Raw genomic sequence first — 17,481 nt, 5'->3', positions numbered from 1 at the left:
AGTCACACTTTTGTTAGAAAAAAACATTGAATACAAAAATATAAATATTTTTAACCAATCATGTACCTATAAATAAGTAAAAGAGCGATATAAAACTTTATGTGTTGGAGATAAAATTTATCTTTTCCTAATATTTAGGATTTTATATCTAGAGGATTTCTTAAAAGTGATGCCACATATGAAATATCCACATTCACCATTGGAGAAGCTCTAATCCACGAAGGCACGAAGTTTGCTGCACAAACTCAAAACAATTGAGTGTCGTTACAACTTATTCACTAAGCCCATGTGTTGGCCCATGCAGAAAAGTTTTCGTTTTTCCAGTTTTATGCTAACTTATTGTGGATTGTCCACTGAGTAGGAGATTCTTACACTGGATCCCCCTCTCACTGCTCCATTTTGGAGGCCGCCGTGAATAATTTTGTTGAATCTAATACTCGTGACAAATATTCCTGGCAAAAATGAATAAAAATATACAGCAAAAAGTAAATGGTTTTTAGTTTTTCACGATTCAAATAATAAAAGGAGTGAAAAAAACTTCAAACTAATTTATTAAATTACCCTAAAATAATGAGAGCACCGTGGCCATTACTGATAATACATTGATAAGGGTGTTTTTGTGTGAAAAACTATGTACTGTAAAAGTACTTCTTTAGGATAGAGAAATCGTACAAGACGAGCCTAAACCAAAAAATGGTCGTTCATGTCTTGCTTCGGTCACCAAGGTTGAGACGATTGGTTGATCTTAGGGAGGTGGGAGGGAAGCAGAAATGGTTGATAAATCATTGTGTGATGAATTTTGCAATGTGGAGTTGTTGAACTACGATGTGAAGGATAAACTTATTAACGGAAGTCTGTAACTGATCTGAGAGATCTTCCCTTTTAACAAATGGAGTCATTCATTTATGGTTGTAGAGAACACACTAATTCCTCGTAAGTTGTGAAGATTATGAAGAAGTATAGAAGTGATGGTCATGGAGGTAGCCGTAAAGTCGTGCATGTTATGTCAGGGAAGACTATATGACCAATATTTCATCATTCTCTTAAATTCTCTCTACCTTCCAACTACTTGTTACCTTCTCGTCATGGAAGTGTTGCCACATCGCATGTTGTTGTAAACCACCAGAGCAATACCCTAATGAGAATCTCTTCATGTGACATATTTGATGTCTCGTAAAAAATAGTAAATTCATGGGCTACTACTAATTTTATTAAGTCATGACAATAACTTGCTAAATCGTGAGGCAAGTGGATCGGTTCACTATGTGGTTAAGTAGTCTGATCAGTATCAAGCCTAGTGTAAATAGTAAGTTTAGTAGTAGACTCTATGATATGATTTGAGAGTTGAGGTCTGATGATGTAGTAAGTGTTAGAGAAATGCTCGGTTGAACCCACTAGCATTGGTCTGTCAATTTAGTTGTCAAATTTAGATGCAAAACACATTCTTGATTTAGTCACAAAAGTCAGTTTCAGACTATGCTAGGTTTAAGAAGTAGAGTACAAAATCAAAGATCCTTGAAGAATGAAGGTTGAAGACTACACGAAGAAATATTGGAGAACTTCATTAGAGGTTAGTAACAAGCTCTTGATTCCATTATTTACTCTAACTCTCTATCTATCGAAACAAGTGTTCACCCTATGGAACAATTCCTATGACGGTAAATATATATTTATATATACACTCAAGGATATTTGATCCCATGACTTTTGTGAGAATGACCTTTATCACTAGAAAGGTCCTCATGTTGTAGTGAATGAGAATATGAATGCAACGAGTGATAGACACATTTTTGTGTCTGATATAATCTCAATTGTATATATTGTTAGTACTCGATTTTGTATTTATTATGGCTTTTTGTGTCTTTGTAGGTGTTTTTGGAGAAATAAGCTTTTGCGACGAAATTGCCTCGAAAAGTGGTGTTTGCGCCCGTGGGAGAAAATTACTATTCGGACTCTCAGTTTGGATAAGGGGAACCTAAATTACTAAGGGGTTTCCACTTGCTATTCGCACCCATCAGCAGGATAAGGGGAAGTCATCTTCTACGTTTCAAAAAATCAAAAAGGCGGGAAAAAGAACCAGGTTGCATACCAGACTTTGGGTTGGATTTCTAGGGTGTTTTAGAGAGATTCAATCGCTGGAATTTGTTGGGCTGAACGTGATTGAACTTAACAGGCTTGGTATGTGCGCTGGAATCGATCAAATTGGGCTGGATAATCCGGAAAAAGGAAACAAAGGTTGAGTTGTATACGGAAACTGTGTGGAATTATTTTAGGAATTTCAGGGAGACTAAAGGCGTGATATTGTTTCCTAAGGTGAGATTCTATCTAAGGAAGAGTTTCGGATGATTTGGAAGTCTTAGAAACGCGTAAGGAAGTTGGCAGAGAAGATTATTGCCGTGGCTTGCACGAAAAGAAAAAGAGAGAATTAATCGCTATTTTTAGGTTTCGGAGCAGTATAAAAGGTGTGTTCGAGTTCCAAGGAAGGTTACAAAGTCATTGGAGCAGTCGGAGAGGAGTTTGTAACACCACAAAGCTGAAGAGATCGAGTTGCAGGAAAACCCGCGTTTCTACTACTGCTGCCGAAGAACAAAGGTTGCAAATAAGAACACTGTCTCAAATTTTAATGCTGCTACAGTTACTTCTTTGTAACATCCTTCCATCATTTTGGAACGCCACTACACCGTTGCAAACAATCAGTTTTATAGTTTTTCATTCTTTTAATCAACTTTTGGGCTATGAACAAATATTTTGAGCAAGTGATTAATATGAGGAGCTAAACCCCATTGCTGAGGCGACGGAGGAAGCCATTTTTCCAATTATTATGTGGTAAATTCTATTTAGTTTAATTTTTGCAATTCTTTTATGATTATTTGCACTGAACTGAAATTGAATATATGGTTCTGATTAAGTGGTTGTGTTCTCAATTAATGGGCCATGCTTAGGTTAAGTCTTTTGATAGTCCATGCTTTCGATTTACAATTATTGTTTTGAGAATCTATTTGTCTAGGCGAAAATATTAGAATCACTTTAAACGTAAAGAGTTGCATAAATATTGACTAGATTAAATCACATAAAAATTGGAGATTGGTGGAATCCTGAGTCTCAGTTCTTTTTATAATCTTGAATACAATTTCTTTTTAAGTTTTCTATTTTAATTTGAGTCTAAAATCGAGTCTACACAATCCGAGTTGAACGAACTTTACTACCACTTAAAAACTACATCAACTTTTGGCGCCGCCGACGCGGATTTATATTAGGTTTTAGGTTTTAGATTTATTTTATTTCTTTTAGAATTTTTGTTCTCTTTTACGCCTTTGGTATTTTTCGATTCTTTTCAGATTGGAGCGAAGCTACAAGGAAAGAAAAAGTACTATAAAAGGAAAGCATCGCCAAAGAAGGAAAGAAAAGAGGAATCCAAAAGGAGTGAAGAAGAAGATTTTGTATATAGTTATTTTGTTTTATTTTTAGAAACTGTAAATAAGGTTTTATTTTTTGTAATTTTTCTTTTTATTTTTGGACACTTTTTGGACTTTATTTTTGGACTGGGACATTATTATTTTTAAGCCCTACGGAAGGGTTGGTTTAAATAAAAACTGTGTGCAGAGAAGGACGGTGATTACGATATGTCCTCGGCCTCTCCGGTTCGTACATGACATAGGAGTCTGGTACGGGAGGTAAGTTTTTCGAAACACCCGCGAATCCCCTGTCAGCGGGTTTACTGTATTCCTTCGTTTGCATATATGCTGAGGACTTGAAAAGGGCTGCTTTAATTTCCTAATAAAGGGCAAGGACTGGCCATACAAGATAAGGGTTCGGATTTCATCACCGTTCTCTTCTTGTCCGCCTTAGGAAAACGAAACCAAACGCGAACCTAAGCCTAAAATTTTGACTAGAACGAGACCGATAGGGTAACGAGCTTAATAGGAAAGTCGTTCGAAAAATATTGGTTACTCTTTTGAGCATACTTCGAAGTTCATGATGGTTTCTGTGAGTTGAATGCGTGACTGCGCCGCCTTGTAACCGGTGAGGCCTTGGGTATCAAAGCTCCACTGAGCTTCCCTCGCCTCGATTCAACTTACTTTGACTCGGATTGATTCCAGAGGGGTTTGCTCAGATTGTAATGAGTTCCTTTTCGAAAGAATAAAAGCTGGTCTAGAAAAAATCTAAGTGGAACCATCATGCTTTTTGTTTGCTAGAAAATTAGGTTTGATTTGGTTGAGTCAGCCTTGTTTGTGATTGCATAGAATCCCAAATATCCCGATAGTGCCAGAAATGGCAACTTTAAAAGCTTTGTTGAACCCTATAGGACTACTCGTCCCTCCTGTATCAGGTTAGCTGAAACTGAAGCAAATTATGAACTTAGGACTGGGACCCTACAGATGCTCCCAATCTTTTTAGGGAAAGAAAATGAAAACCCATACTTCCATGTTAGGGACTTTGAGGAAATTTTTAGTACCCTAAAAATTAGAAACCTTGATGATGATGCTTTGAAACTCAGGTTATTCCCCTTTTCATTAAAAGATAAATTCAAGTCGTGGTTGTATAGTTTGGCTCCGAATCAATCGAAACATATGAACAACTTACATCTGCCTTTTTGAACAAGTTTTTCCCTACGCACAAAAAATCGTCTATTAGGACGCAAATCTGCACATTTTCTCAACAGGAGGGAGAGTCTTTGTATAGGTATTTGGAAAGGTTCGATGACTTATTAGCCCAATGTTCTCATCATGGTTTAGAAAAGGTTAGGCTAGTTCAAATCCTTTATGAGGGTTTAGATTATTCGACAACAACCATGGTTGAGTCTCTATGCACTGGTGGTTTTGAAAACCAAACTGTTGATGCGGCGATGGAATTTTTGAATGAAATCGCCGAATAGACCCAGCAATGGGAATATAGTAGGGAACCCAAGAAAACAATTCTTCTAGGTAGAGGAAACGTTAATAGGGTAGAAGGAGGCTATGAATCAGATGCCAAAATTGCTTCTATAGCAAAAAGGTTAAAAGCCTTGGAATTGGGTCATACTAGTGGTAGAATAGAGCCTTTTTGGGAAGGCCAGAATAATGAAGAGCAAGCCAATGCTCTCTATAATAACACTAGGTTTGATAACCGTCAGAAGTTTGACCCATATTCAGAAACCTATAGTCCTGGTTGGAGAAACCATCCGAACCTTTTATGGTCTAAGGGCCAGAGTCTAGGTCAGTTTAGTAATTCTAATGCTCCCCCAGATTTTGGTTACACTAAGAATTCATCAGGCCCAGAAAATAAAACGACTAGCTTAGAGGAATCTATTAAGATGTTAGCAAAAACTCAGGATATGTTAGCACAGAGCCAAATTAGTTTTCAGCAGGAAACCAAGCAGAACTTTCAAACTAATGCTCAGAGCCTTGCTAAGCTAGAACTTCAAGTCGGCCAAATAGCTAAGACCTTAAGTGAGAGAGATAACGGAAGGCTCCATAGACAGACTACCGCCAACCCTAGAGGAGTTCATGAAGTAGGTGCAAAACCATTTAATCAAGTGAATTCTGTCACAACCCTTAGGAGTGGTAAAACGGTAGAAAATAGGGTAGCCAAGCCTAATAGTGGACATACTGTAGATCCACCTTCTAGTTCCCAAGATGAGCCCCAGAAGGAGCCACTAACTGAAGAAACCGATAAAATTTCTAGTGATGCCAATGTGGTTCCCGAAAGGGCTCATTTTGTACCCAAAGCCCCATATCCACAGTTGTTAGCTCCAACAAAGAGAGAGTCGACTTTCAACGAAATACTAGAGATATTTAAGCAGGTAAAAATTAACATCCCTTTATTAGAAGCAATTAGGCAAATGCCTGCTTATGCAAAGTTCCTTAAGGACCTTTGTACACGAAAGCGTAAGCTTAATGTCCATAAGAAAGCCTTTTTAGCTGGTCAGGTAAGTTCAATCCTTCTGAACCAAACATCCCCTAAGTATAAAGATCCTGGATGCCCCACCATATCTTGTGTGATCGGTAATTATTCAGTAGATAAGGCATTGCTTGACTTAGGAGCTAGTGTGAACTTACTCCCTTATCATGTATACAACCAGCTAGGTCTTGGTAAGTTGAAACCGACTAAAGTGACATTGCAATTAGCTGATAGGTCTGTCAAAGTACCTCGTGGTGTCATAGAGGATGTTCTGATTGAGGTTGATAAATTTATTTATCCAGTGGATTTCGTTGTTCTAGATACTCAGCCTGTTCAGGATCCTAGTGCTCAAATACCGGTGATTTTAGGTCGCCCATTTTTAGCCACAGCTAACGATGTCATCAACTGTAGGACCAGACTTATGAACATCTCCTTTGGTAATATGACCACTGAACTAAATGTCTTTAATGTTAATAGACAACCTTATGATGATTTAGAGGAAGTGAATATGATTAGCACTTTAGTTCAGGATCTAACTCAGGATAATTGGGACGACACTTTATTTGGTGATTCCTTAGATGAACTTGATGAGGAAATTCTCTTAAGTCAGTTAGGTGACCAAACTTTTGAACTAGAAGAAGCTCTTGAGTATTTTAAAGACTCTGAGGATCCAGAAATTCAAGCAATAGTTAGAGGTTTGTCCGAGAATACTGACTACCCTAAGTTTGGGGGTAGTAATGGTCAATTATCCCCATTAGAAGTCCCTAACTTGGGATTCGAGCCTAGTGTACCTGAGGTATTACTTGAGTCACTTCCGACTCTGCAACCGGATCCTCCTGATATTGTCCAGGAGGAAATTCTAAAGACTTGTTGTTCGAATGAGTCAATTTTTCAAGACACTCATATGAGGCCCAAATGGGCACAACAAAAAAACCCACTTGTCTTGCAGGAAACCTTGGATGAGGATGTGCTATGTCTGTTCATTTTTCTGATTTGGTGCAGTTGTCTGATAATTGTGGCAATTTTATTTGCTTTTGTTGACCCACAGTTGTTTCGACTATTGATATATGATTTGAAAGGTAATTAGCCATTTTGTGGTATTTGACGTCTGGCTGAAGACTTTAAATTTAGCACTTTTTAGGAGGTAACCCAATCTCATGCAACATGGTAATATCTTTCCTTATCTCTTCTGCTTCAAATGGTAACAGTTTCTCCTTGTTCATTCTTTTAATTTTATCTTTAGAACATTGAGGACAATGTTAGATTTAAGTTTGGGGGTATGGGAGAAACTTTTTAGTTGCAATAAATAAACTCCAGAGCCTAGAAATTTATGCCTATTAAGGATGGCACTAACCAATCTAAGTGGATGGAAGCATTTTGATTGTAGGAGTCGAGGAACCAATCTGATTAGATGGAAACATCTAGAAGAGTCTATTCATAAAAGCACAAAGCTCAGGTGTTAGAAATAACATGATAGTTTCACCATATCTCGTTGAGTCATTTTCACTTCTATTTTTATTTTATTTTGTTTTTAAACTTTGTTTCTCTAAGTGATAGGTGGGGCCCACGATTCAAGTTGTTACCAATACTAGGGTGAACTAGAGTGATTGAGTTACAAAGAAAAAAAAAAAAAAAACCAGACCAATTAGACCAAACGGAACAGAAAAAATAAAATAATAATAATAATTCAGTGAATAAAGTCGACCACTGGTTCCCTTGTATATGCCAGTTGTGTTGAACTAGAATTAGGATTACCGACCACTGGTTCCCTTGTATATGTCAGTGTGTTGATATTAGTCAGACTAGTATCTCAATCCATTATGATAGGTTCATTTTGGCGGAGGCCTTCAGACAGATATGGGAAACGTCGTTCACTTAGTAAACATCAAAACCATCTATGTTTTTCTATATCCATCTTCTTGATATATCCATGTGATTAGTTTTGACTCCGGATATTGATGTCCATAGTGAAACTATCTGAGTAGAGATCTGTCACTTTATATGAATTTTAGTATGCTTGAGTGCAAACTCGTGTACAACAATTGGGATTTCGCATCAGGGTACTTCCTCCTGTAGTCAATAAGTATGCCAACCAAGGAGATTCTTTAGTTCCTTCCAAGGTTCTGCGTAGATAGCTAAGGTCTGGAGTAAAGGTTTTGTGGGTATATCTCTGGTAGGCCCTCCCGAGACTATAACTCGGCCACTAGGGCCACCTAGGGGTTTAAAGGCTTATTGCATACGCTAAATGCAATCGACGATGCCTGCGTCAGTGAGTTAGGATTTTATTTTATTTTATTTTTTCTCGAGGACTAGCAAATAATAATTTTGGGGGTATTTGATAGACACATTTTTGTGTCTGATATAATCTCAATTGTATATATTGTTAGTGCTCGATTTTGTATTTATTATGGCTTTTTGTGTCTTTGTAGGTGTTTTTGGAGAAATAAGCTTTTGCGGCGAAATTGCCTCGAAAAGTGGTGTTTGCGCCCGTGGGAGAAAATTACTATTCGGACTCTCAGTTTGGATAAGGGGCACCTAAATTACTAAGGGGTGGACACTTTCTATTCGCACCCATCAGCAGGATAAGGGGCAATCATCTTCTACGTTTCAAAAAATCAAAAAGGCGGGAAAAAGAACCAGGTTGTATACCAGACTTTGGGTTGGATTTCGAGGGTGTTTTAGAGAGATTCAATCGCTGGAATTTGTTGGGCTGAACGTGATTGAGCATAACATGCTTGGTATGTGCGCTGGAATCGATCAAATTGGGCTGGATAATCTGGAAAAAGGAAACAGAGGTTGAGTTGTATACGGAAACTGTGTGGAATTATTTTAGGAATTTCAGGGACACTAAAGGCGTGATATTGTTTCCTAAGGTGAGATTCTATCTAAGGAAGAGTTTCGGATGATTTGGAAGTCTTAGAAACGCGTAAGGAAGTTGGAAGAGAAGATTATTTCCGTGGCTTGCACGAAAAGAAAAAGAGAGAATTAATCGCTATTTTTAGGTTTTAAAGCAGTATAAAAGGTGTGTTCGAGTTCCAGGGAAGGTTACGAAGTCATTGGAGCAGTCGCAAAGGAGTTTGTAACACCACAGAGCTGAAGAGATCGAGTTGCAGGAAAACCCGCGTTTCTGCTGCTGCTGCTGAAGAAAAAAGGTTGCAAATAAGAACATCGTCTCAAATTTTGTAATGATGCTACAGTGACTTCTTTGTAACAGTCGTACGTCGTTTTGGAACGCCACTACACCGTTGCAAACAATCAGTTTTATAGTTTTTCATTCTTTTAATCAACTTTTGGGCTATGAACAAATATTTTGAGAAAGTGATTAATATGAGGAGCTAAACCCCATTGCTGAGGCGACGGAGGAAGCCATTTTTCCAATTATTATGTGGTAAATTCTATTTAATTTAATTTTTGTAGTTCTTTTATGATTATTTGCACTGAACTGAAATTGAATATATGGTTCTGATTAAGTGGTTGTGTTCTCAATTGATGGGTCATGCTTAGGTTAAGTCTTTTGATGGTCCATGCTTTCGATTTACAACTATTGTTTTGAGAATCTATTTGTCTAGGCGAAAATATTAGAATCACTTTAAACGTAAAGAGTTGCATAAATATTGACTAGATTAAATCACATAAAAATTGGAGATTGGTGGAATCCTGAGTCTCAGTGCTTTTTATAATCTTGAATACAATTTCTTTTTAAGTTTTCTATTTTAATTTGAGTCTAAAATCGAGTCTACACAATCCGAGTTGAACGAACTTTACTACCACTTAAAAACTACATCAACGAGCCAAGAGTCACTCAATTCCGAGTTATAACGAAGAAGTTATGAGTGATTTATTAAAGCAACACTTATAAGTGTGGATAAGGTTGATTTCGTGAATGGGAAATTGTACACGAACTTTTGGAAACAATTCGTGAACCTAAACCATAAATACGTGACTAAAAGCTTATTTTGGTCAAGTATATGGGTGTTACCTAATCTAGAGAAGGTCGCACAGGGAAGCTATCCTCTTTGATGTTTCGGTTCCTGTTTCTAGGTGTTTTTTTATAAACCCTAGATTTGATAAAGCAAGATAACCCTAGTTTTTTCTAGGTGATCTTGTGAGGAAGATTCAATTAGGGTTTACTGTCTCGTAACCTAATCGTGGTGAATATCTTTTGAAGAGAATTAACGTTCTGTTAGAATATTTAAAGAGTATCTTCTGAAGAGAATTGGTAAATGCTAGAAGATTTACGAGAATAATTGCTAAAGAGAATTGGTGTTGTACTAGGAGTTTTACGGGTGCATGAATACAACTGAAGCAGGTATTACATTTAGTCTGAAATATGGTAGTAGGTAATTGGTGTAACAACTTAAATCAGTGTGCAGGTTTTTTCTACAAGATTGTAGTTTTCCTCGTTTTCAGTAAGCATTGCCCTAACTGAGCATTGAGATCTTATGATGTAGTAGATGTGCCCTGAGCGTTGAGCTCTAATGATGGCGTAGAGATGTCCTGGGCGATGAGATCTGATGATGCAATATACATGTTATGAACGTTGAGCTCTGATGATATCCCAGACATGGCCTGAGCGATGAGCTCCGATGATGTTATATACATGTTCTAAGCATTTAGGTTTGATGAATAGGATGTGAGCGATGAGCTGTAAGTAGTGATGCCAGTGGCGGGTATTTGAGTAAGCTGGGTACTCAGTGATAATATAAATTACCAATGGTGGTATTTAGGTAACCTCAATTGAGAGGCTCACTTGTAGAATATTCGCGACTCGGGATATCAAGTGAAGTAGTTCGAGATCATGACGAAAGTGATGCAAATGGTCTTGCCGATGCATCAAGTCAAGTATAAGAGTAGTTCTGGTGCTAGAAATGTATAACACCAGAAGATAAGTTTTCTCAACATGAAGCGAAATACGAGCCAGTGCTGGTGTTAGCAAAGGAGGGTCGTTACTCGTTAGCGTTAGGCCAGCAACAAAGGCAGAAGGGTTACTGGATCGGTGGCATTAGGTCAGTGACAAATACTGAAGGGTCGCTAGGTCGGTGGAATTAGGCTAGTGAGAGGGACATAATTTTCGATGGCATTAGGCTAGCGACAGAGTCGGATATGGCTAGCGCTGGCAGTAGGTAACTCCATGAGTAAGTTATGTCGTACTTTGGAAGAACATGGTACTGGATATTGTTGTGAAAGTTTGGTGTTGGTGCTAGATGCGCCAGCCTTTAATGGAAAAGTTGGTGCTTGCCTGCACTAAGCTCCACGAATTGTTGCCACGCCCAACTTATCTCTTAGTGGCATTTTTAGCCCTTAACTGTTTTTCTGTTTCTTAAGATACTTCGTGCATTCAAGTGACGAACATGTAAAGTTTATTAGATTTTTTATTAGAGAGAATTCATGGAACCCACCTGGGAATAATCATGAATTAGTCCAGTGATTCATTCGAGTAGACCAATATATAATTGGTAAGTAGACTTCAAAGTATTGAAGAGTTATGGACACAAACTTGGGTTCAGAACAAGTTCAGAGATACTGTGAGCATAGTAACAAATCAATATTACTTAGTCGAAGTCTACATATTGATGTAAATATATAGAACGAGTCAAGGAATCCAGTTGTGGAATTATTGCTACTGGGAAATCAAGTTGCTTTGTACTAGTGGATATCCCTCTAGGAACTTTGATATTCATTTAAGAACAAGAGTACGTCTTTAATGTATAATCTATAGCCAGAGAAAATCTGGAGAGGAGTTGCAACCAGCATTAGCACCAGCGTCATCCTGAGATCAATCCATCCAGGAGCTTCCCAATTAATGTAGATTCGACATATAGGTGAGTAGAGTATTATTATTGAAATATGTAGTCGGTAAATATATTAAATACATATGAATTGGGTGGAGACCAATGTAGTCAATATCGGCCGTATTGGCCGATATATCGGGGATATTTCGGATATCGGCCCAGAACGATACGATAAGAAGGATATCGGGGATACGATATTCGCCCGATAATATCGGCCGTATCGGTCGAATATCGTCCGTTTCGGTCAAATATCGGTCGTATCGGTCGATACGAAATTTTCCTATATTTCCCGATATGAGACGGTATTGGTCGTTTTCTATAAAGTTTAAGGGTAATTTTGACGAAGAAAGTCTTCCAGGTGGTAGTAAAGGTGCATGTAGCTCTCGAAACAAGTTACTAAAGTTACTCTTTTGTTTTTTTTGATAAAATTGATGTTATCTATTATATCTTATCCGAAAATGTGTGGAGAAAATGTTTAATATAAAATTATACTCTCTAAATCTAGAACCGATATTATACCGATATTTCAATGATAATATCCCCGATATAAAATCGTACCATTGTATCGGTCCCGGCCGAGATGAACCGATATCCGATATTAACTACATTGGTGGAGACCTAGCACATATATACATAGATAGGTCATAAGGACCGGTATAGAACTGGCATGGCCATCGACGTTGATTGTGAGCGTATACTATGTATTTCTGATACGGGTTCATATGCACGATTTCTTCCTTTGTCAAAAATATACCATCAACAAAGGTGTAGATGGGGAAAAACGATTTGCTGGTTTTTAAGGAATTGAGGAGACGACCGTACGGAGGAGGCTCCTGATTAATAATTTTTCGTGGGTTGTTGTAATGAGGTTCAAACTCTCGGACTTGTGAAGATTAAATTTAAAGATTTAATAAAATTATATACAAAATTATTAACAATGGGTGCGAGAGGTAACCAAGACACTAGATTCCACTATTATGCAAAATTGAATGATAAATATTTCAAAACTCTATTCAATTCTTAAGTCCTCTTTTATCTTTAATTCACTATCAATCATACAAATTCTCAAACATTATTTGTAAACCTTAAGCATAGATTATCAAGAGATTAAACCAAGTATAACCTATCAAACTGAATAACAAATAATTAAAACAATCATTCAAATAATTTAAAACTCTGCAAAAGCAGCGATTAGGTGAATTATATAATTAAATGAAATAGTTACCCATTTATGTTGCGTGAATAGCTTCCTCCATTGCCTTGGTTACGAGGGAATTAGCTCATCATAGTAAAAATGCTCTCAAAATAATTTACTATGGCTCAAAAATGGTTTACAAATGATGAGAAGAAGAGAAAATGGTGTAAACAGCTAATGTGCGACCCACATGAAGCGTCACACAAGAACGATACATATAAAATGCTGTAGTCTTTGGGAAACTACGACCCACACTCCGCTGTCGCTGTTATAGTTGAAGAACGACTGCTCTGGCGGGTCCGTTCTTCATGTTCTTCATCTTCATCACGAACAGCAGCAGCAGCAGAGAGAATTCGTGATTCTTCCTCTGCAGCTTCCTCTCTTCTCCTCCCAACTCTCGACACCTTCCCAAACTGTTTTGCCTTGTATTTATAGTGAATTGGAGCCAAAAATCCGACCGTTGATTGCATATATTCTCCATTTAATCCAAATATTCTCGGCTGCCAATAATAACGAAAATTTCCATTTTTAATCCCATGCACGCGTTAACTTTGATCTTGCACGCTCCCATTCGACTTATTCACGCCTCAACACTCTTCCAACGCCAGCAGAACTCCCCCATGCACACAAGAACTTCAATTTTGCTCGTGTTACAGTACACGTGCTCTGTTTTGGGTGTGTGAATCATACCGCAAATTCCAGCCAAATTTGATCGATCATGTCACCCATACTATGTTCCTTAACCTATATCACATCTCTATACCAAATTTCAGCCATTGAATCGACCCATAACCCCTTCATTTTGACGATCGAAGTTCTGCCAGAACTGTTTAGAAATTTCCCGCCTTTTTCCAAAATTTGAATTATGAGAAGAAAAGTGTCCTCCCCCTAATCCTGTACGGGTGTCCCTTTAGCAATTGGGGTGGAAATAGTAATTTTGTGGTGGAAATAGTAATTTTTCTGGGTTCCTCTGGTACATTTCTGGGACACTTCCGGTGCATTTCTGAGGTGCCTCCGTACATTATCCTGAGGTGTAAAACACTACTTTTTGAGCTCATTTCGCCGCAAAGGCTTATTTTTCTAAAAACATCTACAAAAACACAAAATAACACAATGAGTACTTAATCGAGTCTATCAATACAGAATATTGAGAATAAAATAGACACATAAATGCGTCTATCAGCTCCTCGAACCGAGCGAAATGTTAAACCTCACACAGATGCACCGCTGCAAAGGGGGTGCTTTAGATTCGAGAGATCAATCTGTAGTACTCCGGCCTAAATCAAGACAATGACCATTCCAGAGTAAATTCGGTCACAAGAGAGGATGGGTTGATATGTAGGAGGGAAGCTGAGAAATGTCTGGAATCAATGGTAATCAAAGATTGTGGGTGTGTGAATTCTGAATACGATAAGCTCTGAGTGATTGAAATTGCTCAATTGAGAGTAGTTGCTCAATTGATGAGTTGATGATCTCGTGTTGTCAGTTTGATGTGAGATTGATGATGATGATTCAATCCTGATTCAGACTTATTTATATTGCTGGAATTGTAGACACCATGATTCCATGAAGTGTGACAGTTGATGGAATCAAGGAGTGGGGAAGTGGAGATCGTGTTTGAAACCAGTTGCTCAACGTGTGGATACTTGGTCGATTTTTGACCCACTACCTCGTGAATTCCTTCAACTGATTGCACGACTTGCTCACATTCCATCGTGTGTTTGAACACACGTGCCATAGACCGCCAGACCAAAACCCTAAGTGATATCCCCCCAAGTGACACGATTGACGTCTCAGTGGTTTGTTAGTCAATTGATGACTTCGTGGTTTGATGGGACGATGAGTCCATGTAGTCGTTGAGTTGAACATGATGTTCTGAAACTCGTGAATTGAACATGTCATGAGACAGAGGTATAGTTCTTACGATGAAGTGAGCAAGTATTGCTCATTCGGTGGACCGTTGAATATTGATTGTTGAACCAATATTCCTTGGTTTGAGAAAATATTCATCATCTGAGCAAGTGTTGCTCATGTGATGAATTGTTGAATATTTGATCGTCTGAGCATGTGTTGCTCATCTGATGGATTATTGGCAGCGTACCAAAAATATTAATTAGAATACTGGGTGGTGAACCGAGCATAATTAATAAAATTAACGACCATGATTTCGTCGTAAAATTATTAAGGTTGGAATCTGGAATGATGATCCTTGGATTCAGAAACCCTAATTTGATCAATTGATGATCAATTCATGGTTCGTCAGAAGTTTAACCATGGGACGAAGGAGGGAGCGACTACATGGGACTATGGATCAACCATGTAGTATACATATGCTCACGTGAGAAAATACGAATAATTCCTGAAGAGTTGACGATTTGTTGGTGAAAGAATGATCAAATGTTGGTTTAATCATTTATTCGGAAATGCTCGTCAGAGCCTTAGGTGAGAAAACCTAATTAATTATGATGAGGTGAGGGACCGACCATGGAATCATGAAATCGGCCCTGGGTTGTCACGTGACCGCCTGACGATCACTTCATGAAAATACAAAGTGTTTGGGAGAGTTTTGGACCTAATATGAGCAATTGTGCAAATTAGGTCAAAACTGTGAAAATTGATGGGACCGGCTTCCGTGAGCCAAAGAGCCAATCTTGGTCGGTCAAGATAGCGTGCTCGTGTCCCCAAGGTGTCCGCGTCTCAGTCCTGAGAATTTTGATATTTTCTGGCGTGCAATTGAGCATCCATTCGAGAAAATATGCCAAAATTAGGGTTTCAACGAAACTGAGGAAAACACCATGAGATGATGAAAAATAATTATAAAATAAGGAATGAGGAGGCGTGGGACCGCCGTGGTCAAGGCATGGTCGGCCGGTCATGACCACGGTCCCGTGGTGCCTTTTCCTTAATTTTATAATATTTTGATGATTTTATGAAACATTCATGAATTTTGAGAAATTTGATGAATTTTGGGAGTTTCCATGAATTGAAGGAGTTTTCATGAGTTCAAGGAAGAAAAAATATTAAAATAATAAAAAAAGGGCGTGTGGGACCGTGGAAGGCATGGCCGGCCGGCTAGGGCCTGGTCACACGAGTTTCCCTAATTTTTTAATATTTTTAGGTATTTTGATGATTTGAGTGAATTTTTCCTAATTTGAGAGAAATACCATGAAATCAAGGAATTTGATGAATTCAAGGAAAACTAATAATAATAAAATAATAAAACAAAGGGGCGTGTGGGACCGTCTAGGGAATTGCCGGCCGTCCAAGGCCCGGTCCCACAAGTTTTCATAATTTATTTTATTTTATTATTATTTGATGATTTGTGCAAAAATACCATGAAATCAAGGAGTTTTTCATGAAATTAAAGAAATTATACTAATAATAATAATAAAATAATAAGGAACCGTGGGGTGTGGGGACGGTTGGACCAAGGCATGGCCGGTTGGCCAATGGTCACGCCCCACATTCCTTTCCTTAATTTTATATTATTTTTTATGGATTTATGGAAGTACCATGAAACCGAGGAGTTTCCTCGAGACGAAGGAGATTTGATAAAATGAGAGAATTTTCACCAAATCATGAAAAATAATAAAAATGCATTAAAAATATAAAACTGGCGTGGGTTTGACCACGACACGGTCGGTTGGTCGTGTGTCCGTGCTCCCAGCACCCTGGTCAATATTTTTAATTATTTATTATTTTCTTCTCTATTTTGCATAGGTTCATCGTTTTGTTGTATTTTTTGAAATACTCGTTCGTGCGGTGACTGTTAGTGTATCGTTGTTGGATACACCTTTACCATTTGAATCGGGCTTACTTAGAGGTAGCTCAGACGCCCGGTTGTTGATTATTTATTACTAATTGTGGAATCCAGTGGAGAATAATTCACAAAACTGAGTAATAAGATGTTTATTATTAATTCATAGGATTAGTTGAGGATTCGACTACGAATTCAGAATAATAAAGTGAGCACTACCATTCCATGGGATCGTAGATTCGACCATAGAATCGGAGTAATTAAGATTTATCTATTACCATTTATGGGACCAGTTGTGGATTCGATCATGAAATCGGAGTAATGAGATAATATAGTTATTGATATTCTATGAGATCAAGCCGTGGATTCGATCATAGAATCAGAACAACTGTTATTGCCATTCCATGGGACCAGTCGTGGATTCGACCATGGAATAAGAGCAATTTTAATTAGGAATAATTAACTTTGTGGCTCTATACTAGCAGAGCAAGCTGTCTAGGAGCATTAATTATCCCGATATGAGCTTGTCGGTAAGTCATATCCTTTATATAGTCAGGGTAAACTTGTTTTTTGTTCCTGAAGACGTTATCACTCTATACTAGCAGAGCAAGCTGTCTAGGAGCCATCCATCACGTGATGCTATATAGAAATAATCACTGAAAGTATTCAGTATTCATGAGATATTTCGTTGTCCAGTTGTGAGACTACATATCCACATGTACTCTGAGAGAAGGTACTCTCCGTTGAGAATTCGATGAGAGACTCGTGTCTCGATACTCGCGTATGATTGCTGAATCAGAGCTTCGTATAATTATGAATTTTTGAATTTAGCCTTTGTCGAAAATCCACCATATACA

The sequence above is a fragment of the Papaver somniferum genome, chromosome 5 (genome assembly GCF_003573695.1).
Source record: "Papaver somniferum cultivar HN1 chromosome 5, ASM357369v1, whole genome shotgun sequence".
Taxonomy (NCBI): domain Eukaryota; kingdom Viridiplantae; phylum Streptophyta; class Magnoliopsida; order Ranunculales; family Papaveraceae; genus Papaver; species Papaver somniferum.
This window is presented reverse-complemented; position numbering follows the sequence as displayed.